Source organism: Podarcis bocagei (genome assembly GCF_964188305.1).
Source record: "Podarcis bocagei genome assembly, chromosome: 15".
In the NCBI taxonomy this organism is placed as follows: domain Eukaryota; kingdom Metazoa; phylum Chordata; class Lepidosauria; order Squamata; family Lacertidae; genus Podarcis; species Podarcis bocagei.
Window position 1 is genome coordinate 21,759,932 of NC_138141.1, and position 23,622 is coordinate 21,783,553.

General features: G+C 45.4%; 2 long non-coding RNA genes across 4 annotated transcripts; both read left to right on the forward strand.

Moving 5' to 3' along the window:
* Window positions 1-1,089: 1,089 nt before the first annotated feature.
* On the forward strand, window positions 1,090-6,506 carry LOC308573958. Of its 2 annotated transcripts, none has more exons than XR_014002281.1 (3): window positions 1,090-1,173; window positions 5,600-5,652; window positions 6,405-6,506. It is a non-coding gene; the product is annotated as an uncharacterized lncRNA (long non-coding RNA). The 2 variants fall into 2 exon arrangements; XR_014002282.1 differs by having other exon boundaries at window positions 1,121-1,229; window positions 5,589-5,652.
* A 10,403-nt stretch (window positions 6,507-16,909) lies between these two features.
* On the forward strand, window positions 16,910-23,103 carry LOC308573957. 2 transcript variants are annotated; one of them, XR_014002279.1, is made up of 4 exons: window positions 16,910-16,963; window positions 17,710-17,807; window positions 22,221-22,284; window positions 23,037-23,103. It is a non-coding gene; the product is annotated as an uncharacterized lncRNA (long non-coding RNA). The 2 variants fall into 2 exon arrangements; XR_014002280.1 differs by lacking the exon at window positions 23,037-23,103 and having other exon boundaries at window positions 22,221-22,294.
* The last annotated feature ends 519 nt before the right edge of the window (window positions 23,104-23,622 follow it).

The following is a 23,622-nucleotide window of genomic DNA, read 5'->3' on the forward strand; positions in this document are numbered from 1 at the left end:
GGCTTCAATAGCATCTGGTTAACAGGTCTCTGAGAGATGTGGATGAAAACCTGATATTAAAATCACACTTTTCGTTCAGTCCAGGTCCATCTGCACCGTGAAACCAACACCTGCTAAGCTTGGTCATTTACTGTAATTGGAGGAGGATAAAGGTGAACAGGACGTGTCTACCTTTAGTCTCACATGGACCGTTTTGAAGAAAGCTTTATTGTTATACGCTCTCTGCTCTTCCCTTACATCCCCCTTTATTCAAAAACCACTGATCTGACAGCAAGCGTAGTTCCCTGTCTGTGATAACTCTGCTGAAATCTGCACTGGTTCAATTAGAGACCAGATTATCATGCTCCCTTGCCAGTCTTTCCTCTTTCATGTTTGCTCTTTATGCAGAAAGACTGAACCAGGGAACTCTGGGAATTGTAGCTGTAGTTAGGGGGCAGGGTTAGGGTTAGGGTTCCCTTTTTGCCAGGGAACTCTGGGAATTGTAGCTCTAGTTAAGGCTTAAGGGTTAGCATTAGGGTTAGAGTTAGCGTCAGGGGTAGGGGTGGGGGTGGGGGTAGGGGTAGAGGTAGGGTTCCCTTCTTGGCAGGGAACGGGCCCCCCTAACAACTCTTGGCACCCTTTTCCAACTATAGCTCCCAGAGTCTTTGGGGGTTGTTTAAGCCATGAGTGTTTAAAGCGGCTTCATAGCACATTAAATGGTGTGGATGTGGCCATGGCCTCCCTCACCCCACTGCCTCTTATTAATGAAGAATCGAAAGGATTTCCCAATTCAAATCTCTCGGAAACAGGAAACAAAAATGGAATGGACAAGGCTGTGGCCATACTTGAGAGAAACATTGAAGGGAGACTGCAGGCGGACATCTGCTGCATTGCAAGTGATGGGGCAGTGGGGAGAGAGAAGAAAATGAGGGAGGGAACATTAGGCCACATTAGGTGCACCACTGAACTGCTATGAAGTCACTTTAAACAGGCATGGCTTCCCCTCAGGGATTCTGGGAACTGTAGATGGTTAAGGGGACGGAGACTTGTTACGGTGGTTAAGTATTAGGATTAGGATTAGGGGTAGGGTAGAGGTGGGGGTAGGGGTAGGGTTCCCTTCATGCCAGGGAACTCTGGGAATTGTAGCTCTAGTTAAGGGTTAGAGTTAGGGTTAGCGTCAGGGGCAGGGGTAGGGTTGGGGTTCCCTTGGCAGGGAACTCTGGCAATTGTAGCTCTAGTTAGGGGGCAGGGTTAGGGGGCAGGGTTAGGGTTCCCTTTTTGCCAGGGAACTCTGGGAATTGTAGCTCCAGTTAAGGCTTAAGGGCTAGCGTTAGGGTTAGAGTTAGCGTCGCATAGGGGTGGGGGTAGGGGTAGTGGTAGAGGTAGGGTTCCCTTCTTGGCAGGGAACGGGGCCCCCTAACAACTCTTGGCACCCTTTTCCAACTATAGCTCCCAGAGTCTTTGGGGGTTGTTTAAGCCATGAGTGTTTAAAGCGGCTTCATAGCGCATTAAATGGTGTGGATGTGGCCATGGCCTCCCTCACCCCACTGCCTCTTATTAATGAAGAATCGAAAGGATTTCCCAATTCAAATCTCTCGGAAACAGGAAACAGAAAGAAGACTTTGTATCTCAAGCCATTTTGGAAGGTCTTAACTTGAAATGTCAATAAATGTATTTTTGTTTTATTGTGTTGTATAGTGTTGTGATTAACATGGGAAGTAGGGTGGTAAAATCTGCATGCGTTTATAGTAGGCATTTTGCACTCACCTGAACCCTTGCGGGGAAAGGGACAGGGCACAATGGGAAAGGGTGGGGCAACCGGGCTGCTTAAACCACACGCCTTTTCCAAGGGAAGCACCATGGGGGGTGGGCCGTCCGAGAGAGAACAACAGAACACAGAAGAAAGAAGACGGAAGTGGCGCACAGTTCCTTCCGTTCCCTCTCTTCCAAAGAATGGAACGTCAACACACAGAGTATGTGATCCAGTAGTCACACACACTCTGCAGCACGGGAGAGAATGAAACTCCGGACATCCAGCACCCGCTTCTCTGCTTCTCTCGAACTCTTTGACGGTATCCCTGTCCAATCTTTTTTCAAAGAGGGTCAGATTTGATGAAGTGAAGGGCTGTGAGGGCCGCCGAAACAGCCAACTCAAGTTGTTAACCTTTTTTAGGGTTGAATTTGTTGAGGGTTTGTTTTTTTAGGATTTTACCCCAGGAAATAAACTGCCACAGGGGCCGGATTAAACTGACCGGTGGGCTGGATTAGGCCCCCCAAATGGACCTTGGACATGCCTGATAAGCACACGAACAAGATGTAGCGTGTGCACCATTTCATGTTTTACTGGAAAACTTAAGGTCACTGTTAGCTGGTAGGCTTGGCCATGGGGGGAAATCCCCCCTTGAATCTGACTTAGGACTTCAGCACTTGCACTACAGAGTAATAGTGTCATCATAATTTCACCATGGCAACCAGCTGCTTCATTTTTTTTAGTAATATTTTATTAGGTTTTATCCATAAAAAAGTTTAGAAAAATACAAAAAACGAAAAAGATACAAAATTACAAAATACAGAAATACAGACATTAAACACAAAAAAGAAAAGAAAAAAGCACATTTTACAAAACAAAAATTCCTTCTTTCTTAATTTCTCCTCTTTGGTTAACTTATTTTCCTGACTCCCTCGCGTCTCCCATTTTTGTATCCCTTTTAAAAGTTAGTTCAGCAAATCCATATCCTATTAGTCTATCTATTTATTAATCCAATCTTGCATTTTACCTTGTTGCTAAAACCCCTGCAATTCATTTCAATGTCCTCAACATTCAAAATTTTTACAATATTTCTGCAAATACGTTGTAAATTTCCTCCAGTCTTCTTCCACCAACTCTTCTCCCTGATCTCGGATTCTGCCAGTCATTTCCGCCATCTCCATATAGTCTATTAGTTGCATCTGCCATTCTTCCAAGGTGGGTAGGTCTTGTGTCTTCCAATGCTTTGCGATCAGAATTCTTGCTGCTGCTGTAGCATACATAAAGAAACTTCTATCCTTCTTTAACACCGATTGGCCAACTATGCCCAGGAGAAAGGCCTCTGGTTTCTTCGGGAAAGTATATTTAAATACCTTTTTCAATTCATTATATATCATTTCCCAGAAAGCCTTGATCCTTGGGCACGTCCACCAAAGGTGAAAGAAAGTACCTTCAACTTCTTTACATTTCCAACATTTATTATTGGGCAAATGGTATATTTTTGCAAGCTTGACTGGAGTCATGTACCACCTGTACATCATTTTCATAATATTCTCTCTTAGGGCATTACATGCCGTGAATTTAATCCTGGTGGTCCACAACTTCTCCCAGTCAGCAAACATAATATGTCCTATATCTTGTGCCCATTTTATCATTGCAGATTTTACCGTTTCTTCCTCAGTGTTCCATTTCAACAGCAGATTATACATTCTTGAAAGTATCTTAGAAAGTATCTGCTGTGTTTTCCCCCTGTAATTTAAAAAAACATATCAATAAATATCATTTTTTTAAAAAAAAGAGAGAGAACTTGGAATGTTTTTGTTCCTTCCTCAGAAAGGGAGAAATGGCTACCAAATAAAAATAAATTGGAAAAACCATACTCAAAGAAACTGCAAGTACATAGTTCAGGTAAGAGATGCAGGGGGAAAGTAAAATGACAGAGTGCTGAAATGCACTTTCAAAATTTCTGATTTTGGAGTGCATTCTTTGACTTTCTGAAACTTGCAGCATTTCTTGGAGTGCTACATTAAAAGTATTCTCTTGGAAGTCTTCCTTTGTAACCTAAGAAAGCTGCCTGCATCAGGCCAGTGGCCCAAGTTCAGCATCCCATTCTCACAGATGCCTGTGCAAAAACTGCAAGCAGAATCTGACCCCAACAGCCCTCATGATTCTCAGGAACTGATATGCAGAAATATGCCGCCTCTGAACCTGGAGGTACTACATAGCCATCACTTGACACATCGCTGAGTTCACATGGCATTCACCTGGCTCCCCGCCCCCCAAGAATCTGGGAGCCAAAGTTTGGGTCATTGGGTTTGGTGCTTTTGTAACTGGATTTGTAATGGCTTTTAGTCAAATACAATAAATGATTGATTAACTGATTGATGAAAAAGTGCTTTTTTCCTGAGATGCTAACTTTCTCTCTGCATGCCATTCCTTGAACAGCTTCCTGTGCAAAGATAAGGCTTGCTTTCATTGCTCTGTTCATCTGTGCATTTGACTAGTGTTGTGGGGAGGGAAATGCAACCACTGGGCCTAAAAATGTCCCCCTCCTGCCCACTTGGGTTTCCGGTGTGGCCTTCACAGATATTGGCACAACTTGTGTGTGTGTTTTGGCTGCTGAGCTGTGCTCACCATTGTGAGGGCCGAGGGAGTGATGGTGATGCCTCCCCAGCTGCTGCCATTGTCCGTGGGTTGATTGTGATGTCACAAAAGCATTTGGCTGCTGAGCGCGTATAAATGTGAGCCAAGGCGCAAGCCTCAGCAGTTGCCCTCCCCAGAGAGAAATGGGCAGCTCGGTGGCACTCAGCCCAGGTGGCCTCCTGTCCCGTGGCAGCAAGCTGGCAAGCGGAAGGAGGCAATTGCCCGGTGCTGGGATGCTGTGGCCCTGGTGGCCTCCCGCCCCGTGGTGGCAAGCTGGCAAGCGGAAGGAGGCAATTGCCCGGTGCTGGGATGCTGTGGCCCTGGTGGTCTCCTGCCCCGTGGTGGCAAGCTGGCAAGCGGAAGGAGGCAATCACCCGGTGCTGGGATGCTGTGGCCCTGGTGGTCTCCTGCCCCGTGGTGGCAAGCTGGCAAGCGGAAGGAGGCAATGGCCCGGTGCTGGGATGCTGTGGAGCAAGGAGAAGGCAAGTACAAAGATTACTTGCTGGTGGGATCGCTACTTGAAGGTGACTGACACTCAGCTCTGAAGCTGGTTGATGTCTGGCAATGGACCTGATGAGGTTGCAGCTGGTGGATGGTTGTCGGAAGAATTTGCATTCAGGCTAGTGGATGTTGCGTGGCTAGGCTGGCTGAGATGGGTGCAAACTGGCTTGGAAGCCTTGTTTGTTAACAGGCAGCCAAACAGGAGGAGGAATCTGGGGGGACGCTGTCGGGTGTTGGCCATCCCACTCACCTGTTTGCCTTTGCCTTACAGGGATGTCTGGAGCCGGTGAGGTTTTCCCCAAGTCCAGTCTACAAAGTCATCAAGAGAACCACAGGACATCCCTATTTACATCGGAGAAGTGAACGTGAAATACTGGCAGTGAGGAATGGACAAGGCTGTGGCCATACTTGAGAGAAGGAGCTTTGAAAGGCGACTGCAGGCGGACATCTGCTGTATTGCAAGTGATGGGGCAGTGGGGAGAGAGAAGAAAATGAGGGAGGCAACATTAGGCCACATTAGGTGCACCACTGAACTGCTATGAAGTCACTTTAAACAGACATGGCTTCCTCTCAGGGATTCTGGGAACTGTAGATGGTTAAGGGGACGGAGACTTGTTACGGTGGTTAAGTATTAGGATTAGGATTAGGGGTAGGGTAGGGGTGGGGGTAGGGGTAGGGTTCCCTTCATGCCAGGGAACTCTGGGAATTGTAGCTGTAGTTAGGGGGCAGGGTAGGGTTCCCTTCTTGCCAGGGAACTCTGGGAATTGTAGCTCTAGTTAGGGGTTAGGGTTCCCTTTTTGCCAGGGAACTCTGGGAATTGTAGCTGTAGTTAGGGGGCAGGGTTAGGGTTAGGGTTCCCTTTTTGCCAGGGAACTCTGGGAATTGTAGCTCTTGTTAAGGCTTAAGGGTTAGCATTAGGGTTAGAGTTAGTGTCAGGGGTAGGGGTGGGGGTGGGGGTAGGGGTAGAGGTAGGGTTCCCTTCTTGGCAGGGAACGGGCCCCCCTAACAACTCTTGGCACCCTTTTCCAACTATAGCTCCCAGAGTCTTTGGGGGTTGTTTAAGCCATGAGTGTTTAAAGCGGCTTCATAGCACATTAAATGGTGTGGATGTGGCCATGGCCTCCCTCACCCCACTGCCTCTTATTAATGAAGAATCGAAAGGATTTCCCAATTCAAATCTCTCGGAAACAGGAAACAAAAATGGAATGGACAAGGCTGTGGCCATACTTGGGAGAAACATTGAAGGGAGACTGCAGGCGGACATCTGCTGCATTGCAAGTGATGGGGCAGTGGGGAGAGAGAAGAAAATGAGGGAGGGAACATTAGGCCACATTAGGTGCACCACTGAACTGCTATGAAGTCACTTTAAACAGGCATGGCTTCCCCTCAGGGATTCTGGGAACTGTAGATGGTTAAGGGGACGGAGACTTGTTACGGTGGTTAAGTATTAGGATTAGGATTAGGGGTAGGGTAGAGGTGGGGGTAGGGGTAGGGTTCCCTTCATGCCAGGGAACTCTGGGAATTGTAGCTCTAGTTAAGGGTTAGAGTTAGGGTTAGCGTCAGGGGCAGGGGTAGGGTTGGGGTTCCCTTGGCAGGGAACTCTGGGAATTGTAGCTCTAGTTAGGGGGCAGGGTTAGGGTTCCCTTTTTGCCAGGGAACTCTGGGAATTGTAGCAGTAGTTAGGGAGCAGGGTTAGGGTTCCCTTTTTGCCAGGGAACTCTGGGAACTGTAGCTGTAGTTAAGGCTTAAGGGCTAGCGTTAGGGTTAGAGTTAGCGTCGCGTAGGGGTGGGGGTAGGGGTAGTGGTAGAGGTAGGGTTCCCTTCTTGGCAGGGAACGGGGCCCCCTAACAACTCTTGGCACCCTTTTCCAACTATAGCTCCCAGAGTCTTTGGGGGTTGTTTAAGCCATGAGTGTTTAAAGCGGCTTCATAGCGCATTAAATGGTGTGGATGTGGCCATGGCCTCCCTCACCCCACTGCCTCTTATTAATGAAGAATCGAAAGGATTTCCCAATTCAAATCTCTCGGAAACAGGAAACAGAAAGAAGACTTTGTATCTCAAGCCATTTTGGAAGGTCTTAACTTGAAATGTCAATAAATGTATTTTTGTTGTATTGTGTTGTATAGTGTTGTGATTAACATGGGAAGTAGGGTGGTAAAATCTGCATGCGTTTATAGTAGGCATTTTGCACTCACCTGAACCCTTGCAGGGAAAGGGACAGGGCACAATGGGAAAGGGTGGGGCAACCGGGCTGCTTAAACCACACGCCTTTTCCAAGGGAAGCACCATGGGGGGTGGGCCGTCCGAGAGAGAACAACAGAACACAGAAGAAAGAAGACGGAAGTGGCGCACAGTTCCTTCTGTTCCCTCTCTTCCAAAGAATGGAACGTCAACACACAGAGTATGTGATCCAGTAGTCACACACACTCTGCAGCACGGGAGAGAATGAAACTCCGGACATCCAGCACCCGCTTCTCTGCTTCTCTCGAACTCTTTGACGGTATCCCTGTCCAATCTTTTTTCAAAGAGGGCCAGATTTGATGAAGGGCTGTGAGGGCCGCCGAAATAGCCAACTCAAGTTGTTAACCTTTTTTAGGGTTGAATTTGTTGAGGGTTTGTTTTTTTAGGATTTTACCCCAGGAAATAAACTGCCACAGGGGCCGGATTAAACTGACCGGTGGGCTGGATTAGGCCCCCCAAATGGACCTTGGACATGCCTGATAAGCACACGAACAAGATGTAGCGTGTGCACCATTTCATGTTTTACTGGAAAACTTAAGGTCACTGTTAGCTGGTAGGCTTGGCCATGGGGGGAAATCCCCCCTTGAATCTGACTTAGGACTTCAGCACTTGCACTACAGAGTAATAGTGTCATCATAATTTCACCATGGCAACCAGCTGCTTCATTTTTTTTTAGTAATATTTTATTAGGTTTTATCCATAAAAAAGTTTAGAAAAATACAAAAAACGAAAAAGATACAAAATTACAAAATACAGAAATACAGACATTAAACACAAAAAAGAAAAGAAAAAAGCACATTTTACAAAACAAAAATTCCTTCTTTCTTAATTTCTCCTCTTTGGTTAACTTATTTTCCTGACTCCCTCGCGTCTCCCATTTTTGTATCCCTTTTAAAAGTTAGTTCAGCAAATCCATATCCTATTAGTCTATCTATTTATTAATCCAATCTTGCATTTTACCCTGTTGCTAAAACCCCTGCAATTCATTTCAATGTCCTCAACATTCAAAAATTTTACAATATTTCTGCAAATACGTTGTAAATTTCCTCCAGTCTTCTTCCACCAACTCTTCTCCCTGATCTCGGATTCTGCCAGTCATTTCCGCCATCTCCATATAGTCTATTAGTTGCATCTGCCATTCTTCCAAGGTGGGTAGGTCTTGTGTCTTCCAATGCTTTGCGATCAGAATTCTTGCTGCTGCTGTAGCATACATAAAGAAACTTCTATCCTTCTTTAACACCGATTGGCCAACTATGCCCAGGAGAAAGGCCTCTGGTTTCTTCGGGAAAGTATATTTAAATACCTTTTTCAATTCATTATATATCATTTCCCAGAAAGCCTTGATCCTTGGGCACGTCCACCAAAGGTGAAAGAAAGTACCTTCAACTTCTTTACATTTCCAACATTTTTTTTTTTTAATAAAATTTTTATTGGTTTTACAGAATTTTTAAGAACAAACAAACATTTAAAAAGACATACAAACACGTATAATTTCATAACATATTTTCATAAACCTCTTTTCTGGGACTCCCCCATACCCCCCCTTTCCGCATCCTAATGTCCTTATTTTTATAGCAACTCCCAATTATTGCTTTCCAACCTCTGTCATCTTAGTCCTTTCTGTATTCTAGCCTTAAATCACTGTATCCCTTTGTTCCTAAAAACCACAACACTCTAGCATTCTTCAAGTTTATAATAGTCCTTAAGATAACTTTTGAATTTTCTCCATTCTTCTTCCGCCGTCTCTTTTCCTTGGTCACGGATTCTGCCTGTCATCTCGGCCAGTGTCATATAGTCCATCACTTTCATCTGCCATTCTTCCAGAGTGGGTAGATCTTGTGTCTTCCAATACTTTGCGATGAGTATTCTTGCTGCTGTTGTAGCATACATAAAAAAAGTTCTATCCCTCTTTGACACCAATTGGCCGGCAATGCCCAAGAGAAAGGCCTCTGGTTTTTTAGGAAAAGTACATTTAAGTACCTTTTTCATTTCATTATAGATCATTTCCCAGAAAGCCTTAATCTTCGGGCATGTCCACCAAAGGTGATAGAAGGTACCTTCAGTCTCTTTACATTTCCAACATTTGTTATCGGGCAAATGATAAATTTTTGCCAGCTTGACTGGGGTCATGTACCACCTATAGACCATTTTCATAATGTTTTCCTTTAAGGCATTACATGCCGTAAATTTAATACCGGTGTTCCATAACCATTCCCAGTCAGCTGACATAATGTTATGTCCAACATCCTGTGCCCACTTAATCATAACCGATTTAACTGTTTCGTCCTGTGTATTCCATTTCAGCAGCAAGTTATACATTCTTGATAGATTCTTAGTATTGGGTTCTAACAGTTCAGTCTCTAATTTTGATTTTTCCACCTGAAAGCCAATTTTCCTGTCCTGTTTGAAACACTCCATTATTTGATGATATTGAAGCCAATATTGTATTTTATGTTTCATTTTCTCATAGCTTTGTAATTTCCATTTATCTCCCTCCTGTACCAAGATTTCCCAATACTTCGGCCATCCGACCTCCATATTGAGTTTCTTCACTGCCTTAGCCTCCACTGGTGACACCCATCTAGGGGTTTTGTTTTCCAACAGATCTTTATATCTTATCCAAACATTAAACAATGCTTTTCTAACAATGTGATTTTTAAAGGCGCTATGCAGCTTGATTTTATCATACCATAGATATGCATGCCAACCGAAAGCATTATTGAAACCTTCCAGGTCCAAAATGTCTGTGTTCTCGAGGAGCATCCATTCTTTCAGCCAGCAAAAAGCTGCTGCCTCATAGTACAATTTTAAGTCCGGCAGGGCAAAACCCCCTCTTTCTTTAGCGTCTGTCAATATTTTAAATTTAATTCTGGGCTTTTTGCCCTGCCAGACAAATTTCGAAATATCTTTCTGCCACCTCTTAAAACATTCCATCTTGTCAAGAGTCTGCAAGGTCTGAAACAAAAATAGCATTCTAGGCAATACATTCATTTTAATCACTGCAATTCGGCCTAACATTGACAATTTCAAATTTGACCATATTTCTAGATCTTTTTTAATTTCTGACCAACATTTTTCATAATTATCCTTATACAAATTCACATTTTTAGATGTCAAATAAACCCCTAGGTATTTCACCTTCTTGACCACCGTCAACCTCGTCTCCTCTTGGAATTTCTCCTTTTCCATATCTGTTAAATTTTTTCCTAGAACTTTGGTTTTTTGCTTATTCAACTTAAATCCAGCTACCTGGCCAATCTGTTGGATTATTTCCAAAACCTTTTTCGTACTAGTGTTTGGCTCTTGCAAAGTCAATACTAGGTCATCTGCGAATGCTCTTAACTTATAATGTTTAACTCCGACCTGCACTCCTTTAACCTGCTGGTCACTTCTAATCATATTCAGCAACACCTCCAGAACTGAAATGAAAAGCAGTGGGGAAATTGGGCACCCCTGTCGTGTTCCTTTTTCTATCTTAAGTTCCTCAGTTATTACATTATTTACAATCAGTTTAGCTTTTTGTTCAGAGTATATTGCCGCCATACCATTCTCAAAACCTTGGCCTACCCCCATCCCATGAAGATTCTTTGTCATAAAGCTCCAAGAAATATTGTCAAAGGCTTTCTCCGCGTCCACAAAAATCAGTACTGCTTTAGTATTTATATTCACCTCTAGCTTTTCCAAGATGTCTATTATATTCCTTACATTGTCTGCTAGGTGTCTTTTTGGAAGAAAGCCTGCTTAGTCCTTATGAATCTTCTCCATCAACACTTTTTAAAATCTTTTTGCCAGAATGTCTGCAAAAATTTTGTAATCCACATTAAGTAGTGATATTGGGCGGTAGTTCTTCAGTTGAGTCTTTTCAGTCTCTGTCTTTGGTATGAGTGAGATAAATGCTTCTTTCCACGATTCAGGTGCCTTTTTTCCCTCTAAGATCTCATTGCAGACTTCTTTTAATGGTTGAATCAACCATTCCTTCAACGATTTGTAGTATCTGGAAGTCAGTCCATCTGGTCCTGGAGATTTGCCCAATTGCATATTCTGAATGGCAGCCTCTATCTCTTGTTCTGTTATTCTCTGGTTCAGATCCATCTTACTTTGATGAGAGATTTTTTGTAGTCCATATTTATCAAGGAATTTATCTATATCTTCTTCATTTTGCGGGCCTTGAGTATAAAGTTTTTTTAAAATAGCTCAGGAAACAATTTCTAATTTCATTAGGTTTAGATATATTCTTTCCATCCACTTCTAGGCTTGTAACTGTATTTAGTTTCTGCCTTTTCTTCAATTGCCATGCCAAAAGTTTACCACATTTATTTGCCGATTCGAATGTCTTTTGTTTCATTTGCTTTATCTTCCATTCAATCTCTTGGTTCATCAATTCCATATATTGTGTTTGGTATAACTTGATCTCTCTTAAAATCTCCTGGGACTTTGGTTTTACTCTTAATTTTTTCTCTCCTTCCTTTATCTTTTCCAAAATCTTTTCTTTTTTCTCATTTTGTTTTTTCCTCTTTATTGAGTTTTGTTGAATCAAAAAACCTCGCATCACAGCTTTGCTTGCGTCCCAGATCACTCTTTTTTCCACATCAGCCCTCAAATTTATTTCAAAGTAGTCTTTTAAAGTTTTTTGGGCCTTCATAAGGATCTCCTTGTCTCGAAAGAGGGTGTCATTCATTCTCCATCTAAATTGACCAGTTGTTGTAAGTTTCATCTCCATCTTCACAGCGTTATGGTCGGAGCAAGTTTTTGGGCAGATTTCTACCTTCTTAATCTTTGGAGCCATACCACTAGTAATCCAAATTTGATCAATTCTGGTCCAGGTCATCATTGCTTGGGAGAAAAAGGTTCCCTCTCTCTCCAGAGGGTTCCTTGTTCTCCATATATCAATCAAATCCATGTTTTCCGTCATTTCAAAAAAGGTCTTAGGGAGTCTCCCTTCCTTGGTGACTGTTAGTCTTTGTGCCTTGTCCATGTTAGTGGAGACCACACCATTCATGTCTCCCATAATTATCATATTGTAATCCAAATAGTCCGTCAGAGTTTCATGAAGTCTCTTGAAGAAGTCAGATTTGCCTTGATTTGGTGCATAGATTCCAACAATCAAGAATTTTTCTCCTTGTACTTGTATCTCCACTGCCAAATATCTCCCTTGTTCATCTTTAAAAATCATTTTTGGAGCCCATTTCTCTTTTACATATATCACAACTCCTCTTTTTTTAACTTTGTCTGATGAGATAAATTCTTGTCCTAGTCTTTTATTTATAAGTAATCTCCTGTGAGCTCTGGTTATGTGGGTTTCTTGTAAACATATCAAATCCAATTGTTCTCTGTTCAAAATGTGAAAAACTTGTCGTCTCTTCAAAGGCCCATTGAGCCCATTGCAATTCCAGCTAAGGAATTGCAGAGCCATCTTATTATTTTTCTGACACTCCTCCAACAGCTCCCAGTTGTTGCTCTTCCTCTGATGGTGGTGGTTTATGTCCAAACGAAAGATTCAGAATATCTAATGCTCTCCTCTGTTCTGCAATTGGGTCCACAGTCCCCTTCTGCAAGTCCTCTTGATTTCTTTCCAAAAATTTGTCTTTGTCTTGAATAGTCTTTATTTTCACCTTCTTTCCCTTGTAATCAAAGGACAGTCCCTGTGGGAATTCCCACCTGAAGCGGATAGAGTTTTTCTTTAACAGAAGAGCCAAGTCCTTATAGAAGTTTCTCAAATCCAAAATATATTTTGGGATGTCTTTAAAGATCTGTACAGCTGAGTTTCCAATTTGCAAGGCCTTTTCAAAGTGTAGTCCTAGTATTTTGTCTCTTTCTTCCTTAGATCTAAGTGTAATCAGACAGTCTCTCGGGGTCTTTCTGTTCTGCTTTTTACCCAGTCTAAAAGCTGTTGTAATTTTGAATTCGTCTTCCTCCAGATCCCAGCAATCAGCAAACTCTTGTGTTAAAAACTCCACGAGGTTGTCACTTTCGTTCTCTGGAATCAATCTCAATTTCAAGTTTCTCTCTTTTCTCTGTAGTTCCCACAAAGCCAAAGTTGCGTCGTGCTCATGGACCTTTTTGGCAATCGGTTCTAAATTCTCTTGGGTCTCTCCAGCAATAGCTCTAGCTTCTTCAGCAATTTTACGTGTAGCAGAATTTTCCTCAACCAATTTGTTTATAGATTCTGTGTTCTGGTCTAATCTTGCTGATATTTCTGTTAATTTTTGTGTATTTTCTGAAGTCTGTTTTGTCAGAGACTCCAGGGATTGGTTTATCTTAAGCAAGGCCTGTGTCACGGCATCCATGGAGATAGCTGTCACTTTTTCTTGTCCTGTTGTTCCTGTAGGTCCAGAAGTTACGCCTGTGATCGAGCCTCTTTTCTTTAGTTGTTGTTGCTGCTGCTGTTGCTGTTGTTGTTGCTTGGTCTTGGCTCTTGTGACTATCTCTTCTTGTGAGCCACTCATGTCAAGGTCGTTTCTCACAGGAGCTGTTTCCCACTGGAAAGCTCCACTGTCTTAAGCTGTGCCGACCTTTGCTTTACCCTCTAGGGGGAGCAAATCAAAATGTCCAAATACAAGATGTCCAAATACAAAGGCAAAGAAAGTATCCAAATGCGTAGGAAAAGGAGACAGAGAAAAATTAAAGCAAGTGTAGCTGGAGGCTTGTAACTGCAAATTTCCACAATTTCCCAGTAGATACTGTCTCAGCCTGCTGATATACTGTAGCCAGACAATACAAAAACTTTGTATCACAATGTAACTTTCACAGGAAGAAGTCAGTTCAGTGTCCTATTGTCCTATAGGGCAGACCGTTTCATATTTTTGAGACAGCTGAGGCAGCAGAGGATTTTTCTTTTAAATAAATCATGCAGTTGCCAAAGTCTCTCTTGCCTCCCCTCTGCCCTGCTAGCTAGAGGGGAGATCTAAGGTCCAAATGTCAGGTTTAATTAAACAAAAACAAAGTCTTTAGCGGATGCAGCTTTTGAGTTCCGTTGCTTTCACTTTCATGCAGTCGGGGGGAGGCAGACTTCCTTAATTTTGACCTCCCCGTTTTCAACCAAATCTCCAGATTTTAATTCCAAATAAAGGTTCCGTTTTACTCACGGGTTTTTTCTGTCCAGAATTTACAGGAAGGAATCGGCGCTCTCCACTAATAGCGACGCGGCTTCACCCTGCGGGCTGGGTAGCGATTCTCAGCACCGCGCTCCCCCGATGTCGTTCCGGAGCCTTTAAAAAGGCTCTTTCTGCGGTAAAGGAGGGGCGCTTTTGGTGCCCACCGAATCTCCTCGTTCACAGGCTTCCGCGCCTGTGATTTTAGGGGTCCCCCGCTTGCCGTAGCGGGACAGACCCGAACTCGCAGGGCAGTCCTTTTCCGGAGCTCGGAAAAAGGACCGCCATTAGCGCTGGCGCCGACCGGAAGTCTCCATTTCCAACATTTATTATTGGGCAAATGGTATATTTTTGCAAGCTTGACTGGAGTCATGTACCACCTGTACATCATTTTCATAATATTCTCTCTTAGGGCATTACATGCCGTGAATTTAATCCTGGTGGTCCACAACTTCTCCCAGTCAGCAAACATAATATTATGTCCTATATCTTGTGCCCATTTTATCATTGCAGATTTTACCGTTTCTTCCTCAGTGTTCCATTTCAACAGCAGATTATACATTCTTGAAAGTATCTTAGAAAGTATCTGCTGTGTTTTCCCCCTGTAATTTAAAAAAACATATCAATAAATATCATTTTAAAAAAAAGAGAGAGAGAACTTGGAATGTTTTTGTTCCTTCCTCAGAAAGGGAGAAATGGCTACCAAATAAAAATAAATTGGAAAAACCATACTCAAAGAAACTGCAAGTACATAGTTCAGGCCTCGTGATTCTCAGGAACTGATATGCAGAAATATGCCGCCTCTGAACCTGGAGGTACTACATAGCCATCACTTGACACATCGCTCATTTCACATGGCATCCACGTGGCTCCCCGCCCCCCAAGAATCTGGGAGCCAAAGTTTGGGTCATTGGGTTTGGTGCTTTTGTAACTGGATTTGTAATGGCTTTTATTCAAATACAATAAATGATTGATTAACTGATTGATGAAAAAGTGCTTTTTTCCTGAGATGCTAACTTTCTCTCTGCATGCCATTCCTTGAACAGCTTCCTGTGCAAAGATAAGGCTTGCTTTCATTGCTCTGTTCATCTGTGCATTTGACTAGTGTTGTGGGGAGGGAAATGCAACCACTGGGCCTAAAAATGTCCCCCTCCTGCCCACTTGGGTTTCCGGTGTGGCCTTCACAGATATTGGCACAACTTGTGTGTGTGTTTTGGCTGCTGAGCTGTGCTCACCATTGTGAGGGCCGAGGGAGTGATGGTGATGCCTCCCCAGCTGCTGCCATTGTCCGTGGGTTGATTGTGATGTCACAAAAGCATTTGGCTGCTGAGCGCGTATAAATGTGGGCCAAGGCGCAAGCCTCAGCAGTTGCCCTCCCCAGAGAGAAATGGGCAGCTCGGTGGCACTCAGCCCAGGTGGTCTCCTGCCCCGTGGTGGGAAGCTGGCAAGCGGAAGGAGGCAATTGCCCGGTGCTGGGATGCTGTGGCCCTGGTGGTCTCCTGCCCCGTGGTGGCAAGCTGGCAAGCGGAAGGAGGCAATCACCCGGTGCTGGGATGCTGTGGCCCTGGTGGTCTCCTGCCCCGTGGTGGGAAGCTGGCAAGCGGAAGGAGGCAATTGCCCGGTGCTGGGATGCTGTGGCCCTGGTGGTCTCCTGCCCCGTGGTGGCAAGCTGGCAAGCGGAAGGAGGCAATCACCCGGTGCTGGGATGCTGTGGCCCTGGTGGTCTCCCGCCCCGTGGTGGCAAGCTGGCAAGCGGAAGGAGGCAATTGCCCGGTGCTGGGATGCTGTGGCCCTGGTGGTCTCCTGCCCCGTGGTGGCAAGCTGGCAAGCGGAAGGAGGCAATTGCCCGGTGCTGGGATGCTGTGGCCCTGGTGGTCTCCTGCCCCGTGGTGGCAAGCTGGCAAGCGGAAGGAGGCAATCACCCGGTGCTGGGATGCTGTGGAGCAAGGAGAAGGCAAGTACAAAGATTACTTGCTGGTGGGATCGCTACTTGAAGGTGACTGACACTCAGCTCTGAAGCTGGTTGATGTCTGGCAATGGACCTGATGAGGTTGCAGCTGGTGGATGGTTGTCGGAAGAATTTGCATTCAGGCTAGTGGATGTTGCGTGGCTAGGCTGGCTGAGATGGGTGCAAACTGGCTTGGAAGCCTTGTTTGTTAACAGGCAGCCAAACAGGAGGAGGAATCTGGGGGGACGCTGTCGGGTGTTGGCCATCCCACTCACCTGCTTGCCTTTGCCTTACAGGGATGTCTGGAGCCGGTGAGGTTTTCCCCAAGTCCAGTCTACAAAGTCATCAAGAGAACCACAGGACATCCCTATTTACATCGGAGAAGTGAACGTGAAATACTGGCAGTGAGGAATGGACAAGGCTGTGGCCATACTTGAGAGAAGAAGCTTTGAAAGGCGACTGCAGGCGGACATCTGCTGCATTGCAAGTGATGGGGCAGTGGGGAGAGAGAAGAAAATGAGGGAGGCAACATTAGGCCACATTAGGTGCACCACTGAACTGCTATGAAGTCACTTTAAACAGGCATGGCTTCCTCTCAGGGATTCTGGGAACTGTAGATGGTTAAGGGGACGGAGACTTGTTACGGTGGTTAAGTATTAGGATTAGGATTAGGGGTAGGGTAGGGGTGGGGGTAGGGGTAGGGGTAGGGTTCCCTTCATGCCAGGGAACTCTGGGAATTGTAGCTGTATTTAGGGGGCAGGGTAGGGTTCCCTTCTTGCCAGGGAACTCTGGGAATTGTAGCTCTAGTTAGGGGTTAGGGTTCCCTTTTTGCCAGGGAACTCTGGGAATTGTAGCTGTAGTTAGGGGGCAGGGTTAGGGCTAGGGTTCCCTTTTTGCCAGGGAACTCTGGGAATTGTAGCTCTTGTTAAGGCTTAAGGGTTAGCATTAGGGTTAGAGTTAGTGTCAGGGGTAGGGGTGGGGGTGGGGGTAGGGGTAGAGGTAGGGTTCCCTTCTTGGCAGGGAACGGGCCCCCCTAACAACTCTTGGCACCCTTTTCCAACTATAGCTCCCAGAGTCTTTGGGGGTTGTTTAAGCCATGAGTGTTTAAAGCGGCTTCATAGCACATTAAATGGTGTGGATGTGGCCATGGCCTCCCTCACCCCACTGCCTCTTATTAATGAAGAATCGAAAGGATTTCCCAATTCAAATCTCTCGGAAACAGGAAACAAAAATGGAATGGACAAGGCTGTGGCCATACTTGAGAGAAACATTGAAGGGAGACTGCAGGCGGACATCTGCTGCATTGCAAGTGATGGGGCAGTGGGGAGAGAGAAGAAAATGAGGGAGGGAACATTAGGCCACATTAGGTGCACCACTGAACTGCTATGAAGTCACTTTAAACAGGCATGGCTTCCCCTCAGGGATTCTGGGAACTGTAGATGGTTAAGGGGACGGAGACTTGTTACGGTGGTTAAGTATTAGGATTAGGGGTAGGGTAGAGGTGGGGGTAGGGGTAGGGTTCCCTTCATGCCAGGGAACTCTGGGAATTGTAGCTCTAGTTAAGGGTTAGAGTTAGGGTTAGCGTCAGGGGCAGGGGTAGGGTTGGGGTTCCCTTGGCAGGGAACTCTGGGAATTGTAGCTCTAGTTAGGGGGCAGGGTTAGGGTTCCCTTTTTGCCAGGGAACTCTGGGAATTGTAGCTGTAGTTAGGGGGCAGGGTTAGGGTTCCCTTTTTGCCAGGGAACTCTGGGAATTGTAGCTCCAGTTAAGGCTTAAGGGCTAGCGTTAGGGTTAGAGTTAGCGTCGCGTAGGGGTGGGGGTAGGGGTAGTGGTAGAGGTAGGGTTCCCTTCTTGGCAGGGAACGGGGCCCCCTAACAACTCTTGGCACCCTTTTCCAACTATAGCTCCCAGAGTCTTTGGGGGTTGTTTAAGCCATGAGTGTTTAAAGCGGCTTCATAGCGCATTAAATGGTGTGGATGTGGCCATGGCCTCCCTCACCCCACTGCCTCTTATTAATGAAGAATCGAAAGGATTTCCCAATTCAAATCTCTCGGAAACAGGAAACAGAAAGAAGACTTTGTATCTCAAGCCATTTTGGAAGGTCTTAACTTGAAATGTCAATAAATGTATTTTTGTTGTATTGTGTTGTATAGTGTTGTGATTAACATGGGAAGTAGGGTGGTAAAATCTGCATGCGTTTATAGTAGGCATTTTGCACTCACCTGAACCCTTGCGGGGAAAGGGACAGGGCACAATGGGAAAGGGTGGGGCAACCGGGCTGCTTAAACCACACCCCTTTTCCAACGGAAGCACCATGGGGGGTGGGCCGTCCGAGAGAGAACAACAGAACACAGAACAAAGAAGACGGAAGTGGCACACAGTTCCTTCCGTTCCCTGTCTTCCAAAGAATGGAACGTCAACACACAGAGCATGTGATCCAGTAGTCACACACACTCTGCAGCACGGGAGAGAATGAAACTCCGGACATCCAGCACCCGCTTCTCTGCTTCTCTCGAACTCTTTGACGGTATCCCTGTCCAATCTTTTTTCAAAGAGGGCCAGATTTGATGAAGGGCTGTGAGGGCCGCCGAAACAGCCAACTCAAGTTGTTAACCTTTTTTGGGTTGAATTTGTTGAGGGTTTGTTTTTGTAGGATTTTACCCCAGGAAATAAACTGCCACAGGGACCGGATTAAACTGACCGGTGGGCTGGATTAGGCCCCCCAAATGGACCTTGGACATGCCTGATAAGCACACGAACAAGATGTAGCGTGTGCACCATTTCATGTTTTACTGGAAAACTTAAGGTCACTGTTAGCTGGTAGGCTTGGCCTTGGGGGGAAATCCCCCCTTGAATCTGACTTAGGACTTCAGCACTTGCACTACAGAGTAATAGTGTCATCATAATTTCACCATGGCAACCAGCTGCTTCATTTTTTTTTAGTAATATTTTATTAGGTTTTATCCATAAAAAAGTTTAGAAAAATACAAAAAACGAAAAAGATACAAAATTACAAAATACAGAAATACAGACATTAAACACAAAAAAGAAAAGAAAAAAGCACATTTTACAAAACAAAAATTCCTTCTTTCTTAATTTCTCCTCTTTGGTTAACTTATTTTCCTGACTCCCTCGCGTCTCCCATTTTTGTATCCCTTTTAAAAGTTAGTTCAGCAAATCCATATCCTATTAGTCTATCTATTTATTAATCCAATCTTGCATTTTACCTTGTTGCTAAAACCCCTGCAATTCATTTCAATGTCCTCAACATTCAAAATTTTTACAATATTTCTGCAAATACGTTGTAAATTTCCTCCAGTCTTCTTCCACCAACTCTTCTCCCTGATCTCGGATTCTGCCAGTCATTTCCGCCATCTCCATATAGTCTATTAGTTGCATCTGCCATTCTTCCAAGGTGGGTAGGTCTTGTGTCTTCCAATGCTTTGCGATCAGAATTCTTGCTGCTGCTGTAGCATACATAAAGAAACTTCTATCCTTCTTTAACACCGATTGGCCAACTATGCCCAGGAGAAAGGCCTCTGGTTTCTTCGGGAAAGTATATTTAAATACCTTTTTCAATTCATTATATATCATTTCCCAGAAAGCCTTGATCCTTGGGCACGTCCACCAAAGGTGAAAGAAAGTACCTTCAACTTCTTTACATTTCCAACATTTATTATTGGGCAAATGGTATATTTTTGCAAGCTTGACTGGAGTCATGTACCACCTGTACATCATTTTCATAATATTCTCTCTTAGGGCATTACATGCCGTGAATTTAATCCTGGTGGTCCACAACTTCTCCCAGTCAGCAAACATAATATTATGTCCTATATCTTGTGCCCATTTTATCATTGCAGATTTTACCGTTTCTTCCTCAGTGTTCCATTTCAACAGCAGATTATACATTCTTGAAAGTATCTTAGAAAGTATCTGCTGTGTTTTCCCCCTGTAATTTAAAAAAACATATCAATAAATATCATTTTTTTAAAAAGAGAGAGAGAACTTGGAATGTTTTTGTTCCTTCCTCAGAAAGGGAGAAATGGCTACCAAATAAAAATAAATTGGAAAAACCATACTCAAAGAAACTGCAAGTACATAGTTCAGGTAAGAGATGCAGGGGGAAAGTAAAATGACACAGTGCTGAAATGCACTTTCAAAATTTCTGATTTTGGAGTGCATTCTTTGACTTTCTGAAACTTGCAGCATTTCTTGGAGTGCTACATTAAAAGTATTCTCTTGGAAGTCTTCCTTTGTAACCTAAGAAAGCTGCCTGCATCAGGCCAGTGGCCCAAGTTCAGCATCCCATTCTCACAGATGCCTGTGCAAAAACTGCAAGCAGAATCTGACCCCAACAGCCCTCGTGATTCTCAGGAACTGATATGCAGAAATATGCCGCCTCTGAACCTGGAGGTACTACATAGCCATCACTTGACACATCGCTCATTTCACATGGCATCCACGTGGCTCCCCGCCCCCCAATAATCTGGGAGCTAAAGTTTGGGTCATTGGGTTTGGTGCTTTTGTAACTGGATTTGTAATGGCTTTTAGTCAAATACAATAAATGATTGATTGATTAACTGATTGATGAAAAAGTGCTTTTTTCCTGAGATGCTAACTTTCTCTCTGCATGCCATTCCTTGAACAGCTTCCTGTGCAAAGATAAGGCTTGCTTTCATTGCTCTGTTCATCTGTGCATTTGACTAGTGTTGTGGGGAGGGAAATGCAACCACTGGGCCTAAAAATGTCCCCCTCCTGCCCACTTGGGTTTCCGGTGTGGCCTTCACAGATATTGGCACAACTTGTGTGTGTGTTTTGGCTGCTGAGCTGTGCTCACCATTGTGAGGGCCGAGGGAGTGATGGTGATGCCTCCCCAGCTGCTGCCATTGTCCGTGGGTTGATTGTGATGTCACAAAAGCATTTGGCTGCTGAGCGCGTATAAATGTGGGCCAAGGCGCAAGCCTCAGCAGTTGCCCTCCCCAGAGAGAAATGGGCAGCTCGGTGGCACTCAGCCCAGGTGGTCTCCTGTCCCGTGGCAGCAAGCTGGCAAGCGGAAGGAGGCAATTGCCCGGTGCTGGGATGCTGTGGCCCTGGTGGTCTCCTGCCCCGTGGTGGCAAGCTGGCAAGCGGAAGGAGGCAATCACCCGGTGCTGGGATGCTGTGGCCCTGGTGGTCTCCTGCCCCGTGGTGGCAAGCTGGCAAGCGGAAGGAGGCAATTGCCCGGTGCTGGGATGCTGTGGCCCTGGTGGTCTCCTGCCCCGTGGTGGCAAGCTGGCAAGCGGAAGGAGGCAATGGCCCGGTGCTGGGATGCTGTGGAGCAAGGAGAAGGCAAGTACAAAGATTACTTGCTGGTGGGATCGCTACTTGAAGGTGACTGACACTCAGCTCTGAAGCTGGTTGATGTCTGGCAATGGACCTGATGAGGTTGCAGCTGGTGGATGGTTGTCGGAAGAATTTGCATTCAGGCTATTGGATGTTGCGAGGCTACGCTGGCTGAGATGGGTGCAAACTGGCTTGGAAGCCTTGTTTGTTAACAGGCAGCCAAACAGGAGGAGGAATCTGGGGGGACGCTGTCGGGTGTTGGCCATCCCACTCACCTGTTTGCCTTTGCCTTACAGGGATGTCTGGAGCCGGTGAGGTTTTCCCCAAGTCCAGTCTACAAAGTCATCAAGAGAACCACAGGACATCCCTATTTACATCGGAGAAGTGAACGTGAAATACTGGCAGTGAGGAATGGACAAGGCTGTGGCCATACTTGAGAGAAGGAGCTTTGAAAGGCGACTGCAGGCGGACATCTGCTGCATTGCAAGTGATGGGGCAGTGGGGAGAGAGAAGAAAATGAGGGAGGCAACATTAGGCCACATTAGGTGCACCACTGAACTGCTATGAAGTCACTTTAAACAGGCATGGCTTCCTCTCAGGGATTCTGGGAACTGTAGATGGTTAAGGGGACGGAGACTTGTTACGGTGGTTAAGTATTAGGATTAGGGGTAGGGGTGGGGGTAGGGGTAGGGGTAGGGGTAGGGGTAGGGTTCCCTTCATGCCAGGGAACTCTGGGAATTGTAGCTGTAGTTAGGGGGCAGGGTAGGGTTCCCTTCTTGCCAGGGAACTCTGGGAATTGTAGCTCTAGTTAGGGGTTAGGGTTCCCTTTTTGCCAGGGAACTCTGGGAATTGTAGCTGTAGTTAGGGGGCAGGGTTAGGGTTAGGGTTCCCTTTTTGCCAGGGAACTCTGGGAATTGTAGCTCTAGTTAAGGCTTAAGGGTTAGCATTAGGGTTAGAGTTAGCGTCAGGGGTAGGGGTGGGGGTGGGGGTAGGGGTAGAGGTAGGGTTCCCTTCTTGGCAGGGAACGGGCCCCCCTAACAACTCTTGGCACCCTTTTCCAACTATAGCTCCCAGAGTCTTTGGGGGTTGTTTAAGCCATGAGTGTTTAAAGCGGCTTCATAGCACATTAAATGGTGTGGATGTGGCCATGGCCTCCCTCACCCCACTGCCTCTTATTAATGAAGAATCGAAAGGATTTCCCAATTCAAATCTCTCGGAAACAGGAAACAAAAATGGAATGGACAAGGCTGTGGCCATACTTGAGAGAAACATTGAAGGGAGACTGCAGGCGGACATCTGCTGCATTGCAAGTGATGGGGCAGTGGGGAGAGAGAAGAAAATGAGGGAGGGAACATTAGGCCACATTAGGTGCACCACTGAACTGCTATGAAGTCACTTTAAACAGGCATGGCTTCCCCTCAGGGATTCTGGGAACTGTAGATGGTTAAGGGGACGGAGACTTGTTACGGTGGTTAAGTATTAGGATTAGGATTAGGGGTAGGGTAGAGGTGGGGGTAGGGGTAGGGTTCCCTTCATGCCAGGGAACTCTGGGAATTGTAGCTCTAGTTAAGGGTTAGAGTTAGGGTTAGCGTCAGGGGCAGGGGTAGGGTTGGGGTTCCCTTGGCAGGGAACTCTGGCAATTGTAGCTCTAGTTAGGGGGCAGGGTTAGGGTTCCCTTTTTGCCAGGGAACTCTGGGAATTGTAGCTGTAGTTAGGGGGCAGGGTTAGGGTTCCCTTTTTGCCAGGGAACTCTGGGAATTGTAGCTCCAGTTAAGGCTTAAGGGCTAGCGTTAGGGTTAGAGTTAGCGTCGCGTAGGGGTGGGGGTAGGGGTAGTGGTAGAGGTAGGGTTCCCTTCTTGGCAGGGAACGGAGCCCCCTAACAACTCTTGGCACCCTTTTCCAACTATAGCTCCCAGAGTCTTTGGGGGTTGTTTAAGCCATGAGTGTTTAAAGCGGCTTCATAGCGCATTAAATGGTGTGGATGTGGCCATGGCCTCCCTCACCCCACTGCCTCTTATTAATGAAGAATCGAAAGGATTTTCCAATTCAAATCTCTCGGAAACAGGAAACAGAAAGAAGACTTTGTATCTCAAGCCATTTTGGAAGGTCTTAACTTGAAATGTCAATAAATGTATTTTTGTTGTATTGTGTT